The sequence below is a fragment of the Cornus florida genome, unplaced genomic scaffold (assembly GCF_030987335.1).
Source record: "Cornus florida cultivar Cherokee Brave unplaced genomic scaffold, ASM3098733v1 CherokeeBrave_3.0.0_Hap2_scaffold_40, whole genome shotgun sequence".
Lineage (NCBI taxonomy): Eukaryota > Viridiplantae > Streptophyta > Magnoliopsida > Cornales > Cornaceae > Cornus > Cornus florida.
Genome location: NW_026775869.1, coordinates 38,203 through 46,027, shown reverse-complemented (window position 1 = coordinate 46,027; position 7,825 = coordinate 38,203).

Below are 7,825 nucleotides of genomic sequence, written 5' to 3'. Positions count from 1 at the left end.
CTAGACCATTTTTACGTATAAAGACTAAATCTTAGAAAGAAAATTAGAGTTTTGAGTTTAACTTATTCGAGTTACCTATGAAGTCGCGAAGAGTGGTTTTGTGACCCAAGACCGAATATTTGAATGAAAATACCTCAATTACGGTACCTATTTTGCCACTAGACCTTTTTAATGTATAAAGATTGAATCTTTGAACGAAAATGAGAATTGAGAGTTAAACTTATTCGAGATGCCCTTGACGTCACGATGAGTGTTTTAATGAGTTAAGATTGAATCTCTGAAAGAAATTAACTCAATCAAGGTACCTATTATGCCACTAGACCTTTTTACTGTATAAAGATTGAATCTTTGAAAGAAAATGAGAGTTTTGAGTTTAACTTATTCGAGTTACCAACGAAGTCGCGAAGAGTATTTTAATCACTAAAGATTGAATCTTTGAATGAAAATACCTCAATAAAGGTACCTATTGTGTCACTGGGCCATTTTAATGTATAAAGATTGAATCTCCGGAAGAAAATGAGCGTTTTGGGTTAAACTTATTCGAGTTCCATTTGACGTCCCGAATAGTGTTTCAGTGAATAAAGATTGAATACTTGAATGAGAATACCTCAATCGAGGTACCTATTATATCACTAGACCTTTTGAATGTATAAGGATTCAATCTTTGAAGGAAAATTAGAGTTTTGAGTTAAACATATTCGTGATCCCTTTAACGTCACGAAGAGTGTTTTAATGAGTAAAGATTGAATCTTTGAATGAAATTACCATAACCAAGGTACCTATTATGTCGTTAGACCTTTTTAATGTATAACGATTGAATCTCTGAAAGAAAATGAGAGTTTCGAGTTTAACTTATTCGAGTAAGCTATGAAGTCGCGAAGAGTGTTTTACTGACCAAAGATTGAATCTTTGAATGAAATTACCTCAATCACGTTACCTTTTATGTCACTAGGCCTTTTTAATGTATAAAGATTGAATCTTTGAAAGAAAATGAGAGTTCTGAGTTAAACTTATTCGAGCTCCCTTTCACGTCCCGAAGAGTGTTTTAATGAGTAAAGATTGAATCTTTGAATGAAATTGCTAATTCAAGGTTCCTACTTTGTCACTAGACCTTTTTTCTGTACAAAGATTCGATCTTCAAAAGAAAATGAGTATTTTGTGTTTAACTTAATCGAGTTACCTACGAAGTCGCGAAGAGTGGTTTAATGACTTTAGATTGAACTGAACTTACTCGATTGAGGTATTTCCTATGAAGTCGCGAAGAGTGTTTTAATGACTAAAGATTGAATCTTTGAATGAAAATACCTTAATAAAGGTGCCTATTATGTCACAGGACCTTTTTAATGTATAAAGATCGAATCTTCGAAAGAAAATGAGCATTTTGAGTTAAACTTTTTCGAGTTCCATTTGACATCCCGAAGAGTGTTTTAGTGAATAAAGATTGAATCTTTGTATGCAAATACCTCAATCAAGGTACCAATTATATCACTAGACATTTTGAATGTATAAAGATTCAGTCTTTGAAAGAGAATTAGAGTTTTGAGTTAAACTTATTCGTGATCCCTTTGACGTCGCTAAGAGTGTTTTAAGAGTTAAACTTATTCGGGTTCCCTTTGACGTCCCGAAAAGTGTTTTACTGAGTAAAGATTGAATCGTTGAATGAAAATCCTCAATCAAGGTACCATTATGTCACTAGATCATTTTTATGTATAAAGACTAAATCTTAGAAAGAAAATGAGAGTTTTGAGTTTAACTTATTCGAGTTACCTATGAAGTCGCGAAGAGTGGTTTAATGACCCAAGATTGAATATTTGATTGAAAATACCTCAATTAAGGTACCTATTTTGTCACCTGACCTTCTTAATGTATAAAAAAAGAATCTTTGAACAAAAATGAGAATTGAGAGTTAAACTTATTCGAGATCCCTTTGACGTCACGATGAGTGTTTTAATGAGTTAAGATTGAATGTTTGAATGAAATTAAGTTAATCAAAGTACCTACTATGCCGCTAGACCTTTTTACTGTATAAAGATTGAATCTCTGAAAGAAAATGAGAGTTTCGAGTTTAACTTATTCGAGTTACCAACGAAGTCGCGAAGAGTATTTTAATGACTAAAGATTGAATCTTTGAATGAAAGTACCTCAATAAAGGTACCTATTATGTCGCTGGACATTTTTAATGTATAAAGATTGAATCTTCGAAAGAAAATGAGCGTTTTGGGTTAAACTTATTCGACGTCCCGAAGAGTGTTTTAGTGAATAGAGATTGAATCTTTGAATGAAAATACCGCAATCAAGGTACCTATTATATCACTAGACCTTTTGAATGTATAAGGATTCAATCTTTGAAAGAAAATGAGAGTTTTGTGTTAAACTTATTCGAGTTCCCTATCACGTCCGGAAGAGTGTTTTAATGAGTAAGGATTGAATCTTCGAATGAAATTAGCTAATTCAAGGTTCCTATTTTGTCACTAGACCTTTTTAATGTACAAAGATTCAATCCTCAAAAGAAAATGAGTATTTTGTGTTTAACTTAATCGAGTTACCTATGAAGTCGCGAGGAGTGGCTTAACGACTTAAGATTGAACTGAACTTATTCGATTGAGGTATTTCCAATGAAGTCGCTAAGAGTGTTTTAATGACTAAAGATTGAATCTTTGAATGAAAATACCTTAATAAAGGTACTTATTATGTCACTGGACCTTTTTCATGTATAAAGATTGAATCTTCGAGAGAAAATGAGCATTTTGAGTTAAACTTATTCGAGTTCCATTTGACATCCCGAAGAGTGTTTAAGTGAATAAAGATTGAATCTTTGTATGAAAATTCCTCAGTCAAGGTACCTATTATATCCCTAGACCTCTTGAATGTATAAAGATTCAGTCTTTGAAAGAGAATTAGAGTTTTGAGTTAAACTTATTCGTGATCACTTTGACGTCGCTAAGAGTGTTTTAATGAGTAAAGATTGAATCTTTGAATGAAAATACCTCAAAAAAGCTACCTATTATGTCACTAGACCTTTTTACTGAATAAAGATCGAATTTTTGAAAGAAAATGAGAGTTTTGAGTTAAACTTATTCAAGTTCCCTGTGACGTCCCGAAAAGTGTCTTACTGAGTAAAGATTGAATGTTCGAATGAAAATCCTCAATCAAGGTACCATTATGTCACTAGACCATTTTTACGTATAAAGACTAAATCTTAGAAAGAAAATTAGAGTTTTGAGTTTAACTTATTCGAGTTACCTATGAAGTCGCGAAGAGTGGTTTTGTGACCCAAGACCGAATATTTGAATGAAAATACCTCAATTACGGTACCTATTTTGCCACTAGACCTTTTTAATGTATAAAGATTGAATCTTTGAACGAAAATGAGAATTGAGAGTTAAACTTATTCGAGATGCCCTTGACGTCACGATGAGTGTTTTAATGAGTTAAGATTGAATCTCTGAAAGAAATTAACTCAATCAAGGTACCTATTATGCCACTAGACCTTTTTACTGTATAAAGATTGAATCTTTGAAAGAAAATGAGAGTTTTGAGTTTAACTTATTCGAGTTACCAACGAAGTCGCGAAGAGTATTTTAATCACTAAAGATTGAATCTTTGAATGAAAATACCTCAATAAAGGTACCTATTGTGTCACTGGGCCATTTTAATGTATAAAGATTGAATCTCCGGAAGAAAATGAGCGTTTTGGGTTAAACTTATTCGAGTTCCATTTGACGTCCCGAATAGTGTTTCAGTGAATAAAGATTGAATACTTGAATGAGAATACCTCAATCGAGGTACCTATTATATCACTAGACCTTTTGAATGTATAAGGATTCAATCTTTGAAGGAAAATTAGAGTTTTGAGTTAAACATATTCGTGATCCCTTTAACGTCACGAAGAGTGTTTTAATGAGTAAAGATTGAATCTTTGAATGAAATTACCATAACCAAGGTACCTATTATGTCGTTAGACCTTTTTAATGTATAACGATTGAATCTCTGAAAGAAAATGAGAGTTTCGAGTTTAACTTATTCGAGTAAGCTATGAAGTCGCGAAGAGTGTTTTACTGACCAAAGATTGAATCTTTGAATGAAATTACCTCAATCACGTTACCTTTTATGTCACTAGGCCTTTTTAATGTATAAAGATTGAATCTTTGAAAGAAAATGAGAGTTCTGAGTTAAACTTATTCGAGCTCCCTTTCACGTCCCGAAGAGTGTTTTAATGAGTAAAGATTGAATCTTTGAATGAAATTGCTAATTCAAGGTTCCTACTTTGTCACTAGACCTTTTTTCTGTACAAAGATTCGATCTTCAAAAGAAAATGAGTATTTTGTGTTTAACTTAATCGAGTTACCTACGAAGTCGCGAAGAGTGGTTTAATGACTTTAGATTGAACTGAACTTACTCGATTGAGGTATTTCCTATGAAGTCGCGAAGAGTGTTTTAATGACTAAAGATTGAATCTTTGAATGAAAATACCTTAATAAAGGTGCCTATTATGTCACAGGACCTTTTTAATGTATAAAGATCGAATCTTCGAAAGAAAATGAGCATTTTGAGTTAAACTTTTTCGAGTTCCATTTGACATCCCGAAGAGTGTTTTAGTGAATAAAGATTGAATCTTTGTATGCAAATACCTCAATCAAGGTACCAATTATATCACTAGACATTTTGAATGTATAAAGATTCAGTCTTTGAAAGAGAATTAGAGTTTTGAGTTAAACTTATTCGTGATCCCTTTGACGTCGCTAAGAGTGTTTTAAGAGTTAAACTTATTCGGGTTCCCTTTGACGTCCCGAAAAGTGTTTTACTGAGTAAAGATTGAATCGTTGAATGAAAATCCTCAATCAAGGTACCATTATGTCACTAGATCATTTTTATGTATAAGGACTAAATCTTAGAAAGAAAATGAGAGTTTTGAGTTTAACTTATTCGAGTTACCTATGAAGTCGCGAAGAGTGGTTTAATGACCCAAGATTGAATATTTGATTGAAAATACCTCAATTAAGGTACCTATTTTGTCACCTGACCTTCTTAATGTATAAAAAAAGAATCTTTGAACAAAAATGAGAATTGAGAGTTAAACTTATTCGAGATCCCTTTGACGTCACGATGAGTGTTTTAATGAGTTAAGATTGAATGTTTGAATGAAATTAAGTTAATCAAAGTACCTACTATGCCGCTAGACCTTTTTACTGTATAAAGATTGAATCTCTGAAAGAAAATGAGAGTTTCGAGTTTAACTTATTCGAGTTACCAACGAAGTTGCGAAGAGTATTTTAATGACTAAAGATTGAATCTTTGAATGAAAGTACCTCAATAAAGGTACCTATTATGTCGCTGGACATTTTTAATGTATAAAGATTGAATCTTCGAAAGAAAATGAGCGTTTTGGGTTAAACTTATTCGACGTCCCGAAGAGTGTTTTAGTGAATAGAGATTGAATCTTTGAATGAAAATACCGCAATCAAGGTACCTATTATATCACTAGACCTTTTGAATGTATAAGGATTCAATCTTTGAAAGAAAATGAGAGTTTTGTGTTAAACTTATTCGAGTTCCCTATCACGTCCCGAAGAGTGTTTTAATGAGTAAGGATTGAATCTTCGAATGAAATTAGCTAATTCAAGGTTCCTATTTTGTCACTAGACCTTTTTAATGTACAAAGATTCAATCCTCAAAAGAAAATGAGTATTTTGTGTTTAACTTAATCGAGTTACCTATGAAGTCGCGAGGAGTGGCTTAACGACTTAAGATTGAACTGAACTTATTCGATTGAGGTATTTCCAATGAAGTCGCTAAGAGTGTTTTAATGACTAAAGATTGAATCTTTGAATGAAAATACCTTAATAAAGGTACTTATTATGTCACTGGACCTTTTTCATGTATAAAGATTGAATCTTCGAGAGAAAATGAGCATTTTGAGTTAAACTTATTCGAGTTCCATTTGACATCCCGAAGAGTGTTTAAGTGAATAAAGATTGAATCTTTGTATGAAAATTCCTCAGTCAAGGTACCTATTATATCCCTAGACCTCTTGAATGTATAAAGATTCAGTCTTTGAAAGAGAATTAGAGTTTTGAGTTAAACTTATTCGTGATCACTTTGACGTCGCTAAGAGTGTTTTAATGAGTAAAGATTGAATCTTTGAATGAAAATACCTCAAAAAAGCTACCTATTATGTCACTAGACCTTTTTACTGAATAAAGATCGAATTTTTGAAAGAAAATGAGAGTTTTGAGTTAAACTTATTCAAGTTCCCTGTGACGTCCCGAAAAGTGTCTTACTGAGTAAAGATTGAATGTTCGAATGAAAATCCTCAATCAAGGTACCATTATGTCACTAGACCATTTTTACGTATAAAGACTAAATCTTAGAAAGAAAATTAGAGTTTTGAGTTTAACTTATTCGAGTTACCTATGAAGTCGCGAAGAGTGGTTTTGTGACCCAAGACCGAATATTTGAATGAAAATACCTCAATTACGGTACCTATTTTGCCACTAGACCTTTTTAATGTATAAAGATTGAATCTTTGAACGAAAATGAGAATTGAGAGTTAAACTTATTCGAGATGCCCTTGACGTCACGATGAGTGTTTTAATGAGTTAAGATTGAATCTCTGAAAGAAATTAACTCAATCAAGGTACCTATTATGCCACTAGACCTTTTTACTGTATAAAGATTGAATCTTTGAAAGAAAATAAGAGTTTTGAGTTTAACTTATTCGAGTTACCAACGAAGTCGCGAAGAGTATTTTAATCACTAAAGATTGAATCTTTGAATGAAAATACCTCAATAAAGGTACCTATTGTGTCACTGGGCCATTTTAATGTATAAAGATTGAATCTCCGGAAGAAAATGAGCGTTTTGGGTTAAACTTATTCGAGTTCCATTTGACGTCCCGAATAGTGTTTCAGTGAATAAAGATTGAATACTTGAATGAGAATACCTCAATCGAGGTACCTATTATATCACTAGACCTTTTGAATGTATAAGGATTCAATCTTTGAAGGAAAATTAGAGTTTTGAGTTAAACATATTCGTGATCCCTTTAACGTCACGAAGAGTGTTTTAATGAGTAAAGATTGAATCTTTGAATGAAATTACCATAACCAAGGTACCTATTATGTCGTTAGACCTTTTTAATGTATAACGATTGAATCTCTGAAAGAAAATGAGAGTTTCGAGTTTAACTTATTCGAGTAAGCTATGAAGTCGCGAAGAGTGTTTTACTGACCAAAGATTGAATCTTTGAATGAAATTACCTCAATCACGTTACCTTTTATGTCACTAGGCCTTTTTAATGTATAAAGATTGAATCTTTGAAAGAAAATGAGAGTTCTGAGTTAAACTTATTCGAGCTCCCTTTCACGTCCCGAAGAGTGTTTTAATGAGTAAAGATTGAATCTTTGAATGAAATTGCTAATTCAAGGTTCCTACTTTGTCACTAGACCTTTTTTCTGTACAAAGATTCGATCTTCAAAAGAAAATGAGTATTTTGTGTTAAACTTAATCGAGTTACCTACGAAGTCGCGAAGAGTGGTTTAATGACTTTAGATTGAACTGAACTTACTCGATTGAGGTATTTCCTATGAAGTCGCGAAGAGTGTTTTAATGACTAAAGATTGAATCTTTGAATGAAAATACCTTAATAAAGGTGCCTATTATGTCACTGGACCTATTTAATGTATAAAGATCGAATCTTCGAAAGAAAATGAGCATTTTGAGTTAAACTTATTCGAGTTCCATTTGACATCCCGAAGAGTGTTTTAGTGAATAAAGATTGAATCTTTGTATGCAAATACCTCAATCAAGGTACCAATTATATCAC